The sequence below is a fragment of the Oreochromis aureus genome, linkage group 17 (assembly GCF_013358895.1).
Source record: "Oreochromis aureus strain Israel breed Guangdong linkage group 17, ZZ_aureus, whole genome shotgun sequence".
In the NCBI taxonomy this organism is placed as follows: Eukaryota; Metazoa; Chordata; class Actinopteri; order Cichliformes; family Cichlidae; genus Oreochromis; species Oreochromis aureus.
In genome coordinates, this window is record NC_052958.1 from 1,527,450 (window position 1) to 1,550,426 (window position 22,977).

General features: G+C 41.6%; 1 protein-coding gene across 2 annotated transcripts in view; it reads left to right on the plus strand.

Annotated features, from left to right (window-relative positions):
• The first annotated feature begins 4,297 nt into the window (after positions 1–4,297).
• nek7 (NIMA-related kinase 7) overlaps positions 4,298–22,977 on the plus strand; it is a 59,162-nt gene continuing 40,482 nt past the window's right edge. Inside the window, exon 1 of one of the 2 annotated variants that reach the window (XM_031739757.2) lies at positions 4,298–4,647. The gene's annotated coding sequence lies outside the window, so the exon portion shown is untranslated. Of the gene's footprint in view, positions 4,648–15,632; positions 15,787–22,977 lie in introns of those variants that run through there. The other variant, XM_039600833.1, reaches the window with a different exon arrangement.

Sequence of the window (22,977 nt, forward strand, 5' to 3'; positions counted from 1 at the left end):
AAAATGCTGCGATCAAGGCTGATAACTACAGGTTGCAAATGCACTTTGAAGACAAAACAACATTAATTAGCGAATAAAATGGAAATGCAGGCATCACATGCACGCTGCCTCCAAGTTCGCCTGGGTATAGGGAGAGAGAGAGACAGGGAGATACAACATTTCATACATATTTCCATCTGTAATCCCTCTCTCCTTTCCTGTGATAGCTGTGCTCTGTGAGGTACATAAACAGGATGCTCGTCTGCATTGATAAGGCATGCTTCAGTGTGTGACAGGTCATCTTTGTACTGGAGGAGTGTAACCTCTCAGTTCTTGCTAAACCTTCAGGATGCACGCAGATCCTCTCCCCTCCATCTGCTGGTCTCTATGAAGTCTGCACCCTATCACAGGAGCTTTGACTGCAGCTTCTGTCTCTACCACATTGCAGTCATACCTAACCCCTGAGCCAGATCAACAACACGCAGGAAAATAAAAAGACGCCAACATTTTTTTCTTTTTAAGTGTTTAAAATGTGCTTTCAGCCTCTGGGTGCAAAAAAATCTGCATATTTAGCAGTGAAAAGCTGGAATGCACTGAAACCTGTACAGAAACAAGAACACTGTGTGGGTCTTGTTCACAGCTAATACTGCTATTGTGCAAATTATGTGAAACTGACCTTTTTTTCTTTATTTCACAATGTTTGAGTTTGGCCTAAAGTGGATCATGTTTACAAATAATCAGATTAATTATTGTCTAATTGAGTTGGTCTTTGTATAAACGACTTAATTTTTTTAATGTAAAAAAAATTGCAAGTAAACTCAGATTAATTTTAAGCTTTCTGTAGTCATTTTAGCTTGTATTACCTATCTAACCTCAACAATGCAAATGCAGATTTCCATATTATTTCAGGTGGGAGTGTTTGGAGTTACGTACAACTGAAATTCCACTCTTTGTTTGGGAGTGACCAGTATCCGATCTTTCCACATAAGGTCACTACTAATCTTGTTTACATACACGACTTAGCAACCCGCTGCACCAGTGGTGTCACAGCTTAAGCTCTCTAACATGTAAACAAAATGGAGAAAAGAAATTAGTGTAGGACCACCTGTTTTAGCTAGCATCCATTCCTAGCATGCTTCCTTGGAATGTTACAGGATTAATGGGCAACTGTAAAGTGTGGTCAGCAGACAAATGTTCATCCAGAGGTTCTAAAACTCCAGGTGGGGTTAAATAACATGGAATATATTATGGAAACTTCAGCTCCCCCACTCTGCACAAAAGTGATCAATTTCAGAACTCAGCACTGTGCAAAAGTCTTGGGCCGCCCCTCTTGTCCTTATATTTTACTTCCAAGGAGTCAGACCTTTGCAAAAAAAATGTAAGTGATATGAGCGATAGTGGTCCAGGCTTTATGACGGTCTTTCAGACTATATTGTTTGTTAAGCCACTTAATGCTGACTTATGAATATAATATTAATTTATTCTAATTTCTTTAGAGCTCTGAAAAATGCCAATCTACACACAAGCCATCAGGCGTTTGAACTGCTGACATACTGCACACACCATTACACACTCACTTTAATACGGTCACTTCGACCACTTTAAATCCTCACTGCACACGTTTTTGCACAAACTGTAAATACCAAACAATTCTCTTAAATTCTATAATATTTAATACTTTAGTATTTTGTTATTATTATTATTAGTTTCTTCTTTAATATAACTGCACACTTCTATATGTTCATGTAAAGCTGAGGAGCACAAGCCAAAGAATTTCATGTTGCTACACTGTTTATCTGTATGTGACAATAAAACTTGAAAAACGTCACAGTTTGACAGACATTAAATAGTATTTTGCTTTGCAGTGTGTTCTAAAACAAATCTGAGGAAACTGAACAGGTGGAGGACAAAAGATGAAGCGGCATGGCTGATGAACAGTATGTGATGCTGATTTCATGTCCTATAGGAAAAAAATCCTGCAAAGAGCTGACACAGGGCATGCAGGAGGCATCTCGCCATTCAGCTGATCCGTCTGCTGTTTGCCTTTTTTAGAAATGGTCAACAAGCCATTTTTAATAAAATGCCAAATTACACTAGAACCGACTGAAAAGCAGGTATTAGGTTTTATGGAGCGATGAATCCAAATCTAAATGACATCAATATGCAACACTATCAGTCATGGATGGGCTTCCCCAGAGCCCAGACCTCGACAGTGCCGAAGCACTCTGGGATCATCTTGACAGGAAATGGAACAAAAGACAGCCAACATCTAAAGCAGAGCTTTGAATGTCTTTCAAAGAGCCTGGAGAACTATTCCTGAAGACTACTTAAAGAAATGAGAAGAAAGCTTGTCTTAAAAAGTTGAGGAATAAAAGTGGTCATACCAAATGTTGACTTTCAAAAACTCTGGTTTGGCTTTATACTGGATTTCCGTGTGTTTTTCCCGGAGAAATACAATGAAATGAGGGGTGGCCTAACAACTTTGGTTGTTGTTTTTATTGCCATCACTTATGGAATATCGTAACATTCACACTGCGGCCAAATTCTTGTAAATTCATGCTCGCTGTCATCAGATCTCATTTGTGGGAATTTCGTTCAGCACGTGTGTTCGAACACATCAGAGTTAAATGTCACACTTACAGTAAAAGGTCTAAAGCGTCTCTGTAAACTCAGCGATTCAACCTACTTCATTTCCCCTGGAGGAAGAACCTTTTCCATGCTGGTTACCTGCGAGCGACACCTGAAAGTTTGAAAAGGAACAGAGCGAAATAGATGAGAATGCTTCCCTTTCTAAAAAAAATATCCCCAAATCAAAAGGAGATCCTCTCTGTTAAATAAACAATAAAAAAAAAAGAACACAAAAAGTTTGCCATTGGTTTAAAGCGCCACATCAGTGCAGAGAGCCACTTTTAGAACAATGGAAACCCAACACGATTATTAAACAGTTTTCTACCAAACACGTGGAGGCATGCGTGTTGAACTACAGGAACTCGGGGTGCAGCTCCCCTCGCAGACTGATGCATTACTTTTCATCCATCCATCTAATTATTCCCTTAGAAACCTGAAATTTGAAGATACAAAAGACCATCCCTATCTGTCACTGAGCGGCATTGATCTTATTGAGAGAAAATGTGGGTGTAGAGGAAACCCAATATAACTCATGCCATTAAATTCCACACAGCATTATTCACATACAGAATTGACAGATTTCTGTGAGACGTTTCTTTTAATCTTCAACTGTTGTTGAAGAAAAAGGGGGAAAAAAATCCCACACTCCAGGCATCTCTCCTTTCTCCATATTTGCAGTGAGGTTAACAAAAAAGGCGATTGAAGTAGGGAGAAAAAACACAGCCCCACCTAACTTGTTGATTATTAACAATGGGGATGGGAAGAAGACAGATGTGTTTCCTGTGTATCAGCGCTGTTTGAATTGTCAGTCTGAAATCACCGCTGAAGCTCTTATCAAAGCAAAGTAAGCTGATCAGTTCCAGTTGCGCTCGCTGTCCACGCGAGTCAATCCGCGGCACCATTTTTTTTGTCAATAAATTCTCTTAATATTCCCAATTAGAGACTCTGCGCGTGTCATGTGCACACGTGCAATGATAGCAAGCGAGACTGTGAGCAAATAACCGAGGATATGCGTGTGCTTCAGTGGATTCAGCACACCCTGGCTGCCTCTGCACACTTAAACCTTCTTACACTGCCTCAACAGATTGTCATGCAAATTCTGAGCAAAGTTGGAATACCAAATGTTTTAGTTTTGTTGCAACTTAAGAATGACATCCCAGACAGTGGTGGGTGGTATAAAGAAAAACGCAACGATTATGAGCAAAAATTGGCATAAAAAATAAAAAAGTCGAGACAATCGCGGGAGGCTTGGACAACAGGCCCACTTCACAGAGGTGACGTGGGCCTGTTGTCCTATGAAAGCTGGGATCATCTTCTGTTCAACCACAGAAGTGAACTGGAGAGGTGTGGATGGATTTTGCAACACGAAGGTGTAACGTTTTGGTATAATGCAACTTCTTCAAACTAAGCACAGAGCGATAACTGTAATGCTATTTATCCATCTAAATTATTCTGGTGTGAGCTGCACAGCTTTTGAGGTGCCTGCTATAGACATATCTGTTTTTCCTTTAATATAAGCAGATGCCACTTGTCTACAAGTGCGTTTGAAAAGCCCAGCAGCAATTAAAAGTGAAAAGCTCGAGAAAGAGCCAGTAAATGCACCATAAGTTGAAACAGGAAACTTCTCCTCTGTCCGTAAATAACACGCTGGTGATTCGAAGTCGCTCCTTTGAATCTCGCGGTATTTGACAGTTTCCCTTCGCTCTTTGACACTCGCCCCTCCCCTGCGCTCCGGGAATGCTGGGTTGTTTACATTACAGTCACACGGGTCAGCATTGTGGTGATGAGGGGGGCCTTGTAGTGGAGAGTCTGACCGAAAACACGTACACATCTCGCCTGGCTGTGCGGCACAGGCGCTCTCTGCGAGACAACTTTCCAGCTCAGTCACGGTGCCACGCAGGAACAGAGGCCCGCCGAGTCCACTTCTCGTAGCGACCTTGGAAAGAAAGGGAAAGTCAAAACAAAGACAACCGCCATAACCATCAGGAAAAAGCCTCAGCGTGAAGAAGGAATAGCTTAGCAACAGTCTCCCACTTCCTGGTAAGAACTGACACGGCGTTAGCTGATAGTGAACTTTTTGAAACTCAGCTACTGCTAATGAACTCCTCGTAAGCTGCTGCTCTTTGCGCTTTAACTTCTTCGGAAAGTGACAGACTTTTTAAAAAGTTCGTAGTAGCCACCAGTTGCCCTTCAGACACAAGTTTGTCGCTCATTTGAAGAAGTTTTGTGAAGTTCGCTAGCTAGGCTAGCTTGTTAGCTTCCTAGCATGTCGCTTTGCGGACTTTATCTCTATAAAACTGGACAGTTGAAGGTGTCAGTAAACGCTTCCAGCTGCTTTGTACGTTTATATTACAATGTGCGCAAAACGGCTTTGTGCTAAAGTGCTAAAGCGGCTAATCCTGCGGTGCCAACATGACAGTGGACACTTGTTGCTACAATGTTACAGTCATGTTACACGTAGTACACAACAGCTTTCAAACAGTAGTAATCACACACAGCCTCGGTGATGTCTTTACAGCCTTTCTTTACATCCTTGGTTGTCAGTAGTTTATGATGTGAAGGTATTTTTTATGTCAAAGACTTATTTTGTGTAATGTGTCAATCGTGATGTGCAACGTGTCTGTCAACATTGCTTACTCTACTTTGGATCTGAAGTCTCAGCTGTCAGTAAGGACATTTGTGGAGGAATTCCTAGTCGAGTAGTATAACATCCATGAACATGACTGCAGCAGGGCCGCAGCAGGGCCAAAGCAGGGTTGGATATGGAGTGGATGCCTTCCACGAACCTCTGCTTGGCACCTATGCTCTGTAAATATAAACCCAGTAGTTTACATGCATCCCTACTGTAATTTTCCCGTGGATGGCAATTTTTTTTTATGTGTGGAGACTAAAATTTAAAACAACCAAGAGATATTTTGATAGAGAAAAAAAAAATGAAGTCAAGTAAATAATTTTGAGGTTTAGATTCAATAACACTGATGAAATTACTGTGTTCTGATGTTTTATAGATCAAAATCTAAATTGATTTATCTTACAATTATAACTGATAATGGGGAAAAAAATAATGCTCTTTTTATAAATTTAATAAAAAATGAAAAATTTGAAGTGAATCTGCCTTAGTTTAGTTTCTTTTAGTTGTCATATGTGGGATTGTGTTATTAAACTCAAGCCAAAGTAGCTGTCAGACAAATTGCAAATATGTTACTATATGGAAGTTCAAAAAACAAACCCACCTCTGCATTTTCTTTTTTTTAATCTAGGAAAACATGTAAAGGCGTATTACAAAACACTTGTTTCTTAACCTTTTAGTAATTTTTGGAAAAGGCATACGCGCTTCCAGCTGTCTTTTTGTTCCACGCTGCCAAACACAATAAAAACTATACACTTGGTAGACGAGGTTTGTTTGGAAGAGAGCTGCAAGTCGTTACAAAGAAGTAATTTATTCAAATAAAAAATAAATCAGAGATCAGGCCTTTCTCGTTTTACTTCCTTTGTTGTGAGTCAGAGTAGTTATTGCAAAACCTTTACACACTCATGGCGTCCACAGTTTTGTTGGAACTTTGTAATTTCTCATCTTTAATTTTGAACATAATAATATTAAAAATACAAATTATAATAACAATGGCATGAGTAGAAAAACAAGTTGGGGGGGAAAAAAAGGAGTAAATACAAGCCAAAGGCACAACAAACAAGACAAATACCACCGGATTTCTCTGCACAGGTATGTGGGCGGCTTCATCTCCGCTAAGCCTAATCATCTCGGGGTCAGATGTAGGTTGAAAGCAGTATCCCGTGCCACGTTGCTGTCGCTGCCTATCACAGCCAAATATTTCAGGCGTCGTACTATCACGTTTGGCTACGCTGCAGAGAGATGATTCAAACCAGAGTTAGTGGGAGCTGACATACCTTGTTGACCCAATTATTACTCACTTCTCTGTTGCCACATCCGATTATCGTCAGACAACAGGCTCGAGTCTGCCAGCGTCATCAGGTGATTGAGATGAACACTGGCTGGCTCTGTGAAGTTGACTATCAAGGAATGTGTCATGAACCGGATGATCAGAAAATGGCTGCCAAATGTTTGCATCAGTCTCTGTGATGAGGGATTTCTGCCAGTAACATCCCACTTTGAATTTGAGCTGATGAGAGGTGGATTACTTTTGACAGGCTCTGGCAAAACTCGGCTGTTTAGCCCCGTTCTGTTGTTTGGATTTAATAAAAGTCTTATTGAATGGCAACTCGGGGAAAGTAGAAACTGAGAATTGTTCATATTAGAAATTGTTTAAGCCATTATTTATTGTAAGAGACATTGATGATGCCATTAATTGAAGAAATAAAGTTTTGTTTTAGAAGCACAGATATTTGATGGCGCCCGGGGTCACATACATACACATTGTCTGATAGCAGCACGACATTCAGAGCGAGGACTGAAATGCCATTCATCGGTGTGGAGAAATGTGCAGCACTGCAGTGGTGATTTAGCACAGTGGAATTTACCAAATAGCTCAATCTTGTGTGAGTTTCCTGTTTTAGCCCTGAAGCCGCCCCCCCTCCTGGATTAAAGATCAGATGAGACATTTGTCATCTGACCACTTTTAACAGTCATCTTGCCTTTGGGTTTTCACAGAGAACAAAAAAAATGTTGGCTCTTTTCTTTTCTTTCACAGAGCATATTTGAAGGAAGATGCTTCCCGAGGCCATTTCGAGCTACATTAAACGCTGTCTTTTGCATGATGTCAAAGACCTTGGCCAAGCATTGTGCAGAAAAAAAACTGGCAAAAGTAGCAGATCACTGTATAGGTGACTCTGTTGTTCAGGTTTTGAGATTATTTGCACATAAAAAATAGAAATATATTATAATGGTTAATATTTCTTTTTTTAAAAGAGCATTTCAGAATTGAGTCTTTCATTTCCAGGCTTAGAGTTTAAAATAGGTTCTTTGGCAGTGAGAGTGGGATGTGTGAGCAAGCTTCACACTCCTTAAATTGCCTGCTTGTCAATATTTTTCATATCCATCTCCCCCCTTTGTTATCAGGGGTCGCTGATGTTTCAAGTATTCAAATATCCTTGGTGGATGCCTCGCAGCTCCTTGCGTCACGTGAAAGTTCTCAATTTCACTGTGGCACTGATGCCTTTTCTCATTGGGTTCTGTAGTGCTCTGGGGGAAACCCACCACAAAGACATGCAAGCACAAAAATTACTGACCTAGGACCTCATTCAAAGTTTATGAAATGCTTTCAGTGCCCGTGGGTCAGCTAATGCTAGGACCGAGGAGTATCATTGAAATGAGAAGAAGGGTTGATTCACATCTTTGCTGTTCTCTTTTTTTTTAAACAGCCTCCGTCTCTGAAACCCTTTATGAAAGAACTGTGTTTTTATATAACCACTCTATTAAAGTAATTAAGTAACTAAATGGTGCAGTTATGTAAATATTTTTTTTAGTGTACATTGAGAAAGTTAAACAAGACCTGCTTTAAAATAATGTTAATCTGCACAGAGCTTTAAATGAAGACTCAGAATAATTTCATTCAAAGAACAGCACAGTTAGCAGTTTTGATTTGGAAATTGCTTTTTAATAAAGCTGCTGTAGGAGATAAGCGTGTCTCACATTGTACACTCTGCTTTCATTTTGCACAGTTTTGCCAAATTAAGTTGTGCAGGATCAGTAACTGACAGCACTTTTGCATTTTAACACTCTGTTTAGATGTTTGTAGACTAGCTGCTCATGCAGTGAACTGCAGATATTAAGTAGACGAACAGGTGTTTTCACAATATCTATATGTTGGTTATACTATACACCTAGATATATTACAGTAGTACAATAATGCATTATTGCATTATTACTCATTTCTTTTACAATACCACCAAAATCTAAGCATAGGCCTGTACAATCCACTATTGATCAGGGCTTAGCCTGCAGGTTAAGTCAGTGTATGTATGACTGAAGTACCAAAGCCATGTTGGCATATTGTGAACTGTGCTGTAAAGATGGTTCTCAAGCAGCACCGTCTGATTTTTATCGCTGATCACTCTGCAGTTGTCCCCTCTCCCTCTCTATCGCTTTTGATTATCCACACGCAAAAATACAAATCCCTCAGGATACAAATTCACTTCCACAGAATAATTACAAGATGCTATATGCCACAGTAAACAGCACATCAGTGACAGTGACAGTATGCATTTGTCATGAGATGAGACAAAAGCAGAATGAATTTGCACTTATGAACAGAAAGAGGAGGATTTTTGTGTGTGTGTTGCATGCTGAGTGTGCTGTGGGCATTTGTTCCAACCTCACCACAGATAAGCCTTAATGTTTCACACGGGATTTGCTGCCGAAGAGAGGAAATTTGTATTAGAACATTTTGTTTTGACAGATTGTCTGTTTTACCCTTCCCCTTTTTAGTGTGAAAATCTGGGGACATTTTTTTGCTCTCTTGCAGTCTTTGTTCTTTTTTTTACAGTTAGTTTTTTTTTCCTTTTGTAGTGACGTCAGAGATAAAACTGCAGGATTCATTTTAGGGAACTTTTTTTTTTTATCGTTGTAATCAACCATAAAGTAGATATGCCTTGATTTGCACTGTGTTCACTGCTCCAAAAGAAAGGAAGTCAGTGCCCCATTCAAATGCTGATACTACCCCATTACCATGATATCTTCAGAGCAGCAAGACTATCTCTGAAAAGGAAATTGCTGTGACCCGTTGCATTCTGGGTCAGAAATAGGGCTGTTCGATATAACGGTATATATCGGATGACGATATGAAAACGTCTATCGTTTCATATCACGCTATCGTTTGTTTCATGGTGTCGCAAAATAAACTGTTTACGGCGATATTTTGTCATGGTTTTGACGGTCGCTATAGAATTAATTTCTTAAAGTTCTCTCTTATATTTAATATAACCACACTACGGACGGACAAGCGACTGTTTTTATGCGTTGTCGTTAGCAACAACGACAGTAAAACCATCGCGTGGCTCCGCCGTCCGCTTGTTTATTTTTCACATAAACCTTTTACAATAAAGCTGAAGATCCTGTTGAGATTTTTCAAAATAAACTGAATCACGTGACGCCCTCTTCGAGTTGCCCGAGACTCACAGAATTTACAGAAAATGTAAAATTTTTGTGATATATATCCTTGTTGGGACGATAAATGTCTGATATCGGGATGTGAGATTTTGGTCATATCGCACAGCCCTATTTTAGAAATGTGTCTTTGTGCTCTGTTAGAACGCTGGGACCACCATCAGAGTATTTCTAATGAGTGGAGTTGTATACAAACTTCTATAAAGCTGTTATATTATTTACAACTTGTAATGTAATGTATGCTCATTTTATCATGGTCAGGTGGTACATGTTGAACATGTAGGCTTGTAATAATTAGGTATAGATAAATATAGGTAAGTGACATTAATCACTTGGATCGTAGCTAAAATGAAAAAAGGGTAAAACCATACTCTTTTATTTGAATCTCTCTGTTTCATGACGCTTCATTTACATGTGGGAGACATCTTTCTTCCTCCCCTCCTCCCCTCCTCCCCTCCCTCTGTGTTTGTACCCTGACTCACTGCAGTCCTCCGTGGTCTCCATGGTCTCTCGGTTTGGCTCGGGGCTTAGAGGCTGTGGTCGGTGCCTGAGGGCATCGAGAAGGAAGAGGAGTCGTAATGAAAAGGTCCCCTTAACTCCTGCTGCCAAAACTGCCCTTAAGCCCCTTTGTCTCTCTTTCCACTTCCACATCACCCATTTCTTCGATTTGTCCCATATTACTGCTTCTCATTTCAGACGCTCTCTCTGACCTTGGCCTGTGTGACTCCTAAGCCTCTTCCGTTAATCCTCATCAAGTTGCGAGCGTCCGAACATGTTGGTTTGATGGCTTTTCATAGTATTTACTCTGAGCCTGTTGTTACTTATTATTTTAATAACACCATTTGAGAGGATTTGTTATCCATTCATTTATCACATGATTCTCTCAGAGTGAGAAGAGACTCATGTGATAAACGAATGGATAAGAAATCATAGCTTAATACTGGTGTTCGGTTGGTCAAAGTCAAGGTAATTTTTTCATAAAGGAGCAGTTTTGTGGCTTCAGTGAGATTAATCTGGGCAGACTGAGACCGTGAGACAAAGTCTGGAAGTGAGATTTTGTGCCAAGACAGTTTTTTCTTTTCTTGCTCAAAGAATTTTTATGGCGTTCTTCAAAACAACTGTGGCTTTCAGTATGTTGAGCAACTCGAGATACAGGAAAGATATAAAGGTACAATGTTTGGCGTGCCACTGTGTAACAGCATGCTGTCAGACTTGTGCCATGTTGACAAATGTTACCGGGTCTGACTTGGTGCAGACAATCGACTCGGGTGCACATTCAGACGTGATCGGTCAGAGTGCATGCACACACAGAGACCCTGCTCTTAATGACGGTGAGAAGTACACATTTAAGGCATGGTGGTTTCACTTCATGAGGGTTGGTAAACCACAACAAGTCCTATGCGTTTATCCTCCCCTCAAAAAGCAACCTGATTCGCAGGCATGTCTGAGTAAAGCTAACTTCTGTCAGTGTGTCGTCACTTTAACAGGCTGATTAAGCCAGCAGTGCTACACATCTTAACTGGAAAGGACTCAACTCTGTCCTCTTGTTCTTGCTTTACCTCTCCTGGGAGTCCTTTCTACCTGGGGCCTCGCCTCAGTCTCCTCCTTCCTGCCCTGCCTGGCCCACAGTCTGGGAGGCTCGCAGCCTGACTCCCTCAGAGCAGCAGGAAGCTGTAGCAGCAGGAGTTAGGCCTGCGTGGCGCTGCCGGCTGGCTCTGTCAGAAGTCCTGCCAAGTCAAGGATGAGAGACCTTTGCCAGTGTGGTATTGGGGCATCAAATAAAATATTTTACAGATGTCTGATGGCAGACATCGGGAGACAGCAGAGGCTTACTCGGGCCTAGAGTACGGGGTCTTTCAAGTACAAACGATGAGTGTTAATGTATATGTGTTTAGTATTTATGATAAAGAATATGTGTGTACTTATAAATGGAGGAAAAGGGCTGAATAAAGTGGTCCCTGTAGTCCGAGGCTATCAGGAAGTAGGCGTGTGGCAGGAGGAGGGAGGTAGCGTGATCTGATTTTTGGTTTGGCTGCAAACAGAGTGATTGATTTGGTTTGGTTATGTTTGAAGAAGAGGAGAATCCGATGCTGCTGAACTGTGAGTGCCTGGCTGGGTTCCCAAGCAGTTCTGGCTTGACAGTTTAACAGTGAATATTTAACATTGCACCACACTGCGAGGCTTGGCTGTAAACAGCAGCCAGCAAGCAGCATAGCAGGAAAAGCTTGCGTGACGCTGGGCCTTGGTTGTGAAGCCCACCTTAAAACAACACACAAGCAGAAAGCTCATCTTGAAGTTGTGATTTTAGAAAAAGGCAGATGGCATGGGCTGGTGGTGTCAAACTGTAAAAAAACCCACCAGGATACCCTGATGAAAGCAGCTCCCGCGTGCTTTGAACAGCGAGTCTGTCATGGTTGGTGTCTGCTGTGTGGCTCCAGGTCAAACTGTGATACGCAACTCCTGGAATTTGCGCTTTTTAAGTTTTTTTATGTTCAAATCATCTGAGGGGGAAAAAAACAGGTGGGAAAAACAGGAAGTCTCATTAATATTAATATTGTAATGTGTGAAAGAAAGAGGCAGGAAAGACCTATCTGATTTAGCTGCTTTCAACCCCTGTTGGGGATCTTCTCTCTTTCCGTCTCTCCCTTTTTTCCCCTCTTGCTTCAGTCTTTCTATGCAAATATCGGTAACTGACATTTTCATTTTCTGAATATTGTCAACTCTATTCTGATATAAATAAACCTGAATGTGGTTCCTCTATGATACTTCGAGGTAAAATATACAATATACTACATGCAAAAGAGTGAAAGATTGTGCCAGGTCTGCTAAACACCTATGCAATTTATACTTTTAGCTTGCTAACAAAGCTTGATTGCATTAGCAGCCCAGATGTCGCACCCATCTTTTATGTACTGTATTTTTCGGACCATAAGGCGCACCATATTATAAGCTTATATTATAAGATTATATTATTAAGCAAAACAAAGCAGTCAGATAAGTCAAACTATACTCAACTCATTCTTCTTGCTTCCTCCACTTCCGTATCATTGACTCATTATTGTTGAATTCTCTCACAGCCGCTCTATTCCCATGTTGTTGCGGTATATTAATGACTAACCTGGTATTGTGGATGGATTATCTCAGTTGTTCTCCTGACTGAAGTTTGGTCCGTTTACAGCATCCTGCCATGCGATTGCATTTGTCCCTAACCATCGGGAACCCTCACGTTAACTTTTATCGAGTGGAAAAAAGTTAGCGTTCATCCTCCAGCTTCACTGTGTTTATGTTATGCTAACATAGCTGTGTCGCTAGCGATCACGTAGCACATCATTATATAGCAGCTAGCCCAACTTCAGTAACCCTACAAACGTCACTGCTGTTTAGTTTTCTGTCTTCATTTATGTTGGAAGTGATAGCAGAGCTGTACGTTTGAATGTTTCAGAAATCTCTCAGTCAGAACATGCTATATCAAGCTTAGGTGGAAACTAGCAAGCTAACTTCCTGCTAACTTCTAACTCCGTTAAATTTAATAAATTCGGTTTTCATGGATGCCTGGATGTTAAACTTAATTGTTACACCTGGTAAAGCAGCAACACTGATCATTTTATTAAAGATGAAAGAATTTAGACAGTTTTTAACTCTCAGTGATGCCGCAGTGTTTGTTTGACTTTGGGACCTGAAGCAGACGGAGTTTAGGACCCAGATTACTCCGCGAGGCTCATGACTACGGCAGCCGTAAATCTCCAACAATCCATCAAGCCGTGCGGCTTCGTAGCTTAGCAAAGTCGTACTAAAACATTTTTGACAGATGTTTGAGCGCCGTGTACCACATAAAATCGGTTCGAGGTCAGTAAGCACAACCAGAATTCATACATAAGGCGCACTGTTGATTTTTGAGAAAATTAAAGGGTTTTAAGTGCACCTTATAGTGCGGAAAATACAGTACAGTCTATGTGTTCAACCTTGAAAAGCAGCTGTTCCAGCCTAATGTTAAAGTGACCAGAGTGATGTCTGAAAGACCTCCAAGACCTGGAGCTGTGTGCCTGTGGTTGTGTTTGTGCAATGAAAACACATGAATGAAAGCACTCGCAGTACATTCAATAATAATTTGAAATGTTAGAATAAAGTAACCTTTGTCAGGCTTTGTGTAACTGTCATCCTGGACAGGACCACGCGGTGATGTTCATCAAATAATCCAAAAATACGCACTCAGTTTTAGAAATGTTAAAGATCACATTACATATATTTATGTTGCAGTGTGATAGGGCACAGCTCTACTGGCTAGTAATTAATGGTGAGTGGAATTCCTAATTTAATCTCCCACACAATGGTTTCGTGTGCAACAGTTCATAACTCCTGCGTGTGACGCTCGGTGTGAAAAGTAATCGGATACATTTGTTGCATGAAGACGAGTCGAGGGCGTTTTGATTCAGCTGTCATTCTGTTAAGCTCCGCTTGGCTTTGATTTCTAGAAATGAGGCTGATTTGTGGAGTTTTACAGATGCTGGGTGAATATAGGGCACAGTCCAGCCTCTGTGTGAGGGATGGTGGAACAGGTCTGACATCTCTCATGAACTGAAAAGGGAAATCCCTTCAGGCACAGACTAGAGAGGAGGGATAAGGGAGGAGGGCGAGAACGGAGAGAGGTGCGACCCCTTAGGGGTAACGGTATTCTCCGATCGTCAGATCCTTACACATACTCACATACAGCGATGCTCTGTCGGTGTGCCAGGTAATGCGCTCATGCAAAGAAGGACGAGTGCCTTAGGAATAAAAATAAACATTGAAATGTTTGTGTGTGTAGTTATGCTTCTGTGCATGTTTTATTCTCATGTGCACGTTTATGTTTTTATATGATATCGGGACCAAAATTGGGAGTTTTTGACCACTACAGTCTGTGTACTGCGGCCTGCTCACAACATGAGACAAATGGCTTTACCAGGCTTGTTTTACTTGATTGCATTGCTGCATTAAAAAAGGACCGAACATACATGTCTTCCCTAAAATACTTGCATGTAATGGAGAAGTTGTGAGGAGAGAAATGAAAGCAAACATATTTTATTTTGAGATATACCCGAGCAGAAATGTGGTGTTGCTTTTATAATATATGGTTTGATTTATTCAGATTTATTTTCTGTGCCAACTTGTTGACACGGCTGCGACTGAGTTAAACCTGGTTTTCTAACTGCAGCCCCATTTTTAATCATCACACAGTTTATAATCGTCATATTCAGAAGCTTTGGGAAAACCTTCTTTGAGCTGTTGAGCTGGTAGAAACAGCTTCAGCTTAAAGAGTCTCCCTCCCTGGCAGCTTGATAACAGAGCACTCACATGCTCGTGAAGCAACAGAGCAGTATTTGACCTCTGATTGAGCAGCAGCGGCGCTCTGGATCTGGTTAAAGATTGCAGAACCCACCGCACAAGCCACAGCGGGCTGAAATCGAACCGCAGCCAGACCAAAGCTTGATTTTTGTGGAGCCGTGTTTCCTTGGCCCACTGTTACTGCGTGCTCGGTGTAGGCTTCCAGCTTCATATTCATTTTCTTTTTTTTCTGCATCTGTTTGCACGAGATTACGTTTATGACATTAATGTGTTGAGTGAACCACAGTTTGTGTTTGTGTATCTCTTTCTTTCCTCATCGAGCGCCAGGATTGAGTAAAGGTTGTTGTGGGTTCAGGGTCTTAGATGTTTCCATTACAAACTGTGGAGAACAGATGCTGATGCAGAGCATGGAAGAAGGCCTGGGCCCAGAAACGTCCCAAACATGAGCTCTTAGCAGTCAACTATGTAATGAGACATGCCTGGGAACTGCTCCTCTCACATTACTAATGATTTGGACATCTTGTGCTTGTCATTTCCTCTTAGACAAACTTCTTTGCTTACACAGGGTAACTGCATCAAACTATGCAAGTGAAAGGGAAAAAGCCTGCGTTGAGGGAATAAGAGAGGCTGCTGGTTTTTGTGTGATGGGCAAAGTGGACTCCAGATGTTTTCTGCTAAAGTTTAGTTCTTAGATGAGGAAAACGATGACAGTCCCCATCTCCAGCTCACAGAGTCGAGCTTTGTCATCTAAGAACCAGACGGTGGCGGACTGAAAGGTAAAAGTCATTTTATTATTTGGTCACAGGGCTGCTCACACATGTTAAATATGATTTAGGGCCTCACTGATGCTGAACTGTAAAGCAAAACCAAACAACAGCATCTTTGTAAAATGGATTAAGAATAGGACTCTGTTTCAGCTGTTTTGTTGTAATTGCTAGAAGCTGAAAGTGTAATGAGCATAAAGCGTGATTAACTGTCCACGTTTACTGTCGCTGCCTGAAAGAAGCTTTGTGTTATGCTTGATTAAGAGATTCGGCCAAAGGAAACACAGCTGTCATGAGGAACACTCGACTCTGTCAAAGCTAGATACTGGTATCTTATTAAAACCAGTATATTTGCCAGTTCTGTTGCTTGTGATCATCTTCGACTCAAACGACTAAGAAACAAACTAGATGGGCCTAAGCAGGTTTAAGCTGTTTAACAAAGGAGGAGAAAATGCTTTTATTTGATAAAGTTGTGCACAGTTTCCATTGGCCTGAGTTATATTTGGTCATTGTTAATGCAGGGTGCACCGATTAAAAGGAACTGATAAACACTGATAAACACACATAATCCTGATTAATTGGTCCCATCGATTCTTATGATTTAGCACATAGCAGTAGTTAGCACGGTATTCCCTTGTTTAATTTTTTTTTAAATGTGAAATTCCCTCGTTTGCCCCCGTTGTGTTTTCATTTCTTTATTTTTTAATGTAGGCCCCGTGGTCTGGCAGACAAACACAGCCACAGCCCCGTGGAACAGAATGTCGCATCCAATATCCTGGTGCCAGAGGTGATGCAGCTAATTTGGTGGTCAGTCAGTGACATGGCTAACAAACAAAGCCCTCGTTGGTCCTGGAGGGCAGGAAGCTCTGCTCTGCTGCGCAATGCTCTGTTCTTCATTGTGAAAGACCAGGAGTTGTTGCCACAAGGGACTAATGCAGCCTAAAGCCTCGGGATCTTCACCTTACTGTGGTCTGCAACTCTGGGTGTGGATATTTTAGTGCACATGAAGTGAGGGTGTGCTTTTAAAAACAGTAACGGCAACAAAAAAATCTGTTCTCCATCCATTGTTTCATGGATTAAATGCTTTTTGCATTTCTAATAATATATATGTGAGATCTCTGTGAGATTATGGAGTCGGGTTTGATATGCAAATTTAAAAAGTTAATGGATATTCAGATTAGTCAGTGTCACTTATAAAAACAAATCTTGATGTTGTGTTACATAAAGCGAGTATTGATTCGTGCACAGCCCCGCCCCCTGCTGTGACCCAAGTCACATGTTAACCTGCTGTTTAAATTACATTAATTAATGGAAACTAGACTGTAAGACACAAGACTCCTTTGAAGAAACGCGGTCATTTTTACTTTCCTCTGGTCACTTTGTGAGACTTTTGCATTTTAGTTCAGATCCAGAGTCACAAAATTGACATTAACTCAGAGGTGACGTTAAAAACCACAGCGTAACTTCCTGGTGGTAAAGAGCCATGTTCTTAAATATGCGTGCTCTCAAACAGATAACGGTTTCTATTACTTGGCTACAATCCGGCTACATGAGTGTTTTTAACTTTAAACGGCACTCAAAAAGTTATAATTCTCCAATTGTTTACCAGTCACACTTGGAACTATACCCATAATTAGACTGTTCTTGATGCAGTGATATGAGGGGAAATGCAGTCTTCGGTATGACTTGAAGATAGACAAACCAGTCTAAATGAAATGCTCTTGATTTCCTTTCACACGTTATGCATTCAGTTTCTAAGTGATTTTAACTGAGGTGTGATGGTGGTGCAGCGTTTTGAAAGGCTGTGAGTGTAGTGAGCGTGCGCGAGCATAGCCTAAACCCCCAGGGTCCCCTGTGCTGAACGCCTGGGGGGTTCTCTCCTTCACACAGCCTGCTCCCTGACACACTGAGCTGGTTCTGAGGGATCACACAGCTGTCTTAAATGCAGCTCTGTTTTTGCATACTTTGCCCACACGGTTTTGTCTTTCTTTACACAGTCAGCAATTTGTCAATATACCTTGTTTATTCTCAGTGATTGACAGTATGAATTGGTTTTACTTTAGAATAGGTGTGTGTGTGTGTGTGTGTGTGTGTGTGTGTGTGTGTGTGTGTGTGTGTGTGTGTGTGTGTGTGTGTGTGGGCGGGGGGGGGCAGTTTCTTTTTCTGTTGGTAGCATGAATGTCTGTCATTCTCCTTTTATCATTGAAATTGGAGTTTATCTTCTACAAGCCTGAGTGGAATGTATTTGTTTCTCAAGTGATTATTAGCATCCTCCTCGCTGCCGTCTCCGGCTGATGAAATGAGCACATCAAACGGTGCTCTGTGCTAACGAAGCCGTGCAGGCTGGATGGCTGGCTGCCTCCTGCCTCTTACTGTAAGGCACCTGCTGAAGTGACAGACTGGCAACAAAGGGTCCCTCGCTGTCAGTACCGCTGCAGAGTGGGTAGGACAATGGAGCAGAGAGGTGGCCTGGGCTTTTAGCCGCGTGCCAACTCGTGTCCAAAGCACACAGGAGCGACGGAGCACGAAGGGGAGGAGGTGGGGAGGAGGAGAAGAGCAAGGGACATGGATAAAGAGGAGGAGAGTGGCTGACACCTGCTTGTGCTTGAGCTCTTTCCTCAATGGTGAACATCTTTAGACAGTGGTGGAAAATGAAAACGAGATCCGTGGGTATACAAATGCACAGGTGTGCGTGCGCCGGGAGACGCACAAACAAACAGGAAGACAGAGGAGAGTCCCGCGTTGTTAATGGGATTACTGGGTCACAGAAGGTCAGATGAAAGTGTGTTGTGTAGAGGCTGTAGTAAGTGAATTGTACGTGTAAGGCAGAGCGCCGAATTGTGGGGAAATAAATCAGATTAGGCCTCACATGAAGCCCAGGCTCACCGTGCTGTGCTATTTACTTCTGCAGTGAAATAATCATGAGGCTATAAAAATCTGAAGGTGAAAAATACAAAGCGTGACTATAAATAGTTAGCAAGCCACATTATGGATCACCGGCCTTCGTAGCGTCTCGGCGGACCATCGCGCAGTTCTTTGTCTTAATTTCCTTTTTTTAATATTATTTTTCTGTCCTCGCTCCACCAGTAGGAGGGTGGAGGTTGGTAACAGCATTACAAGCACACATTTCTACTTATAAAAAATTAGGATTATTATTATTATTATTATTATTATTATGGTTGTTGTTATTATTTATTTTTTCCATCGACGGCCCATAGATGTGAAACGGAGCTTAAACCTCTGCTTGTTCTTGAACAGTGAGTCCTGTCTGATGTCGGTGTTGTTGTTTGGGTCTCTTTCCTCTTTGAAATTGTGATTTTTCCCTCATTGACTTCATGCTTTTGTCACCAGATATGAGGAAATGGAAATTTCTAGAAAGAGGGAGCATGTAATCTGTTTGGTTGGCTTTTTTCCACAGTTTTCCTTTTATCACACTGTTGATTTTTTTGCAGGACAATATAATGTCCTAACTTCATTTTTTTATTCCATCAAGTCTTGGACTGTCTTACTCGAAGACCTCAAAGCCCGGCTCACACGCTGAGGTATAATTGGTCTTCTACCCCTCTCTGTCTGTCTCTCAGCTCACAGTCCAATGAACACGAGTGCCTGCACATTTGTGCTAATGATTTTGAATAGTGATTAAAATGAATTGCAAAGTGTGCTGCTTCTGTAGTATCTGGACCCCTCCATCATTAGTGGCTCTCTTCCTCTTCTCCTCTTTCTGTGTCATCACTGTTAGTGTAGCAGGGGTTTTGAGAAGAGGCCCGGGGTGGGCTTTCATGAGCGCAGACTCAAAGGTTTCTCCATTTCTTGTAATCATGGACACCACTCTTCCAGCACTTTGGCTGTCGTCTTCTGGCTCCTCAAAGGTGCCTTTGATTCTCTCACATCGTGCACTCGGGCCGGATAGTGTCACGTTATATTTTTCCTCTTTACCCCCCCCAGTCGCTTTCCTCTTCTCCTTAAACCCGAGGTCATCGGTTTGCGTTCGTATTTATTGGATACGGATGGAGAGCTGATTGTGCACTCTTCTCTTTGAGACTGCTAAATTTCAGGACCCTTCCCCTTCATTTTTTCATCCATCCCTCCTCCATCCCAGTTTGCCTTGATCCACCTTTTTATAATCATCTCCCTCCCTTTAGCTCTCTTTGTTTTCGCTGTTCTCCTGTTTTAAATGATTTATGCAGAAAGGAGGAAATGAGGATTAAAGAGGAGCTGAAGCCAGTGTCTGTGGTACACAGCGACTCTTTCAGGACCACGAGCACATCAGGGCTAACAAGCTGCGTTTTTCTGTCTGTTGGCAGTTTTCATAGCTTTGCATCTGTCCCTCTCCTTCCTGCACAATCCCGGCTTCATCCCTACTCAGTTTTCATACTTGCACTCAGTTTCTTCCCATTTGAATGAAGATGTGCTTTTTCATATCAAGGTTGGGAAAGTTGTTGTCAACTATGTTACAGAAGCTTTCTCTCGGGCTTTTGGCAAATGGTTTACATGGTTCACGGTTCAAACAGGAACTCCTTTTGCACAATTTTGCAGGATTCTTCGAGAAGGTCCAACGAGGGCTGAGCGATATGGCCTAAAGTCCATATTGTGGTATAATTTGAAACATGTGCAGTAGCGATATACATCGCAATATGTTCTTTTCTTCTGTATATACATGTCAAAATGACTGAACAGTATAGCATTGTAGCCATTTTAAGAACACTGACTGTGCAAAACTTTTCTTAGAAAATATTTAAAACTACAAAACTTTTCAAATAATTTTTAAGCTGTAACAGATCTTTTTTCCAAACAATGTAACACAAAATTCTTAAATAACAAATAAAAATGAAGATAAATGTGCAAACATTTTTTGAGTAAAAAAATACAAGTAAAATATCGGTAAAACACAAAATAGTACATTGTTTCAAAAAAAGTGGAAAATATCAGTCTGCTGGTGTTAGGGCCTCTTTTTTCTTTCCACCTGACTGACTGGGCGTTTGTGGAGGCCGCAGTTTTTGGCTTTCCTCATTTTCCAAAACGTGTTTCGTCTCTTCGCTATTACTGTTGCATATTTTGCAGATGATATTTTTCTGCTCAACTTCCGACTTCTTAAACCCAACCCAGGTCCATATGACCGACGTCCCACCGGTCTTCTTTATGAGCACCTCCTCCTCCCCACCTGTAAGCTCCATGCTTGCAGCCGCTGCGATGCTTTCGACCAAAACAGGCACAGCTCGATGACATCATCAACATGCGGTAGAGCGTCAGAAGCTCTACCGTTCGCCAAATTCATATCGTTTCTACCGTATACCGTTTATACCGCTCACCCCTAGGTCAAACTTTGTTTTTGGAAAAATAATAGTAAAATCTGCACAAAGCCTCATTGTTTCTCAAAATATGGTAACGATTGTTCTTTTTGCTGTTGTTTGTCTTTACACTAAAACCCAGACTGGCTTATTGTTTAGTTTAGTGTAAGCCAAGATTTGTGTTCATTAACTGTTTCCTGTAGCGCGCTCTTCTTCCTGTTCAGATCCCTCCTTTTCGGTGGAGCCGTCTCTCCATCTCTCATGTCTGTTGCTACCTGATGTCCAGCTTTGACCCATATGTGCATTAGGGCTGCCACGATTAGTCGACTAGTCATGATTACGTCGACTATCAAAATCGCCGACGACTAATTTAATAGTCGACGCGTCGTTTGAAGCTTTGTAAGATCTCAAAAGACGCAGGAGTAAGTAGTAGGATTTAAGAGTGTAATAACGGACTGAAACAGAAGATGGCAGCACTGCATGTACAAGGATGCCAGCTGCCGTTAAACCCCGAAGAAGAAGAAGCTGTGTCCGGTATCGTAGCTGTGTCCAAATTCAGGAACCGCATCCTCCTGTGGCCGCATTTGTAGGCCGGTTACGTTACAGCGACATAACGAAAACTGTCCAAATGCGAAGACTCCGACAAATGCGTCCTTCATTTCCCCAGATTTGAAGGATGGGTCGGGTGTGTACTTCGTGGCCCAACCTATCCCAGAATTCATAGCGCGGCCCATCGCGGCCCTGCTCAGTTTCCAACAATGGCGGCAGCTAGTTAGTTTTAATGTTACTCTTATTATTCTTTCTGGGTCACAAAATAAACGTTTAACATATTTTCAGGCGAGAATGTAGCTGTGTAAACTTCAAGTATCTGCTCAGTTTATCAAGACACCACATATTTTCAAAAGCGCTCCGACGTTTTCGGAGACGTCTGTTGCCCACCAGCTCGATAGCTAGCTGGGGTTGAAGGCTCACTAGAGCCGCTGAAAACACCGGACTCCCGGAAAATCGTTTTCAAACCCACCGCCGTCTTTCGCTTCTCAGGTTAAACATGATATATGAGTCACTTAGATAACTTAAAAATGTTATTGTTTGGCTTTTTTCAGTATTTTACTTGTTCCTGAGTAAATCGGTTTGGCTGAGATTAAAGTTCTAGTTTTCACACAGCTGAATAAACGTCAAGCAGACAGCTGATTATCAGAAGTGTGAGATGGTCCTGTTATATTTTAGATAGCAAGGAGCAGACGGCTGAGTTTATTAAACTCCACCAAAACAATCTGCAAATTTCATTAAAATTTAATAAACTATCATCTTGTCTTTATTTTTAGTTCGCACATACCTTAGACACTTAAAGCTGGAAGCTAATGATAGTTATATAAGAGCAGATGCTGCTGGTGCAATAAGCTGTATGTTTTACGTCCAATGGATGCATGATCTGATTAGTCGACTAATCGCAAAAATAATCGGTGACTAGTCGACTATCAAAATAATCGTTTGTGGCAGCCCTAATGTGCATATTTGTGAACGCTATGTTTTTGTGGGTCTGTGGCGCTCCAAGGCCTGCCCTGACTAGTATGATGTGTCTGCTTTGTCAACGAGCAGCAGACCTTCAGAGCAGCCATTCCTTTTGTTTTGTCGTGGAAACTGCATTGTTGGCATATCTGCTGAGAGTGGACACCGAGTGCTCTGCATGCACATGACTTACAACAACACAATCACTCTTTAAGTATAAGCAGTAATCCAATGTTGACAGCAGGTATTTTAGCCTCATTCCATCATCAGTGAACTGTGCAGCAGTGTTTGTAGACGGGTTAAAAGTAGGCTAGAACAGATATCTGCCCCCTCTGAGCTTTCATACTGACCATTCTTCGAGCTCCAAAATTCATCCATGTTCCTTTACACAAAGAGTCCACAGCTT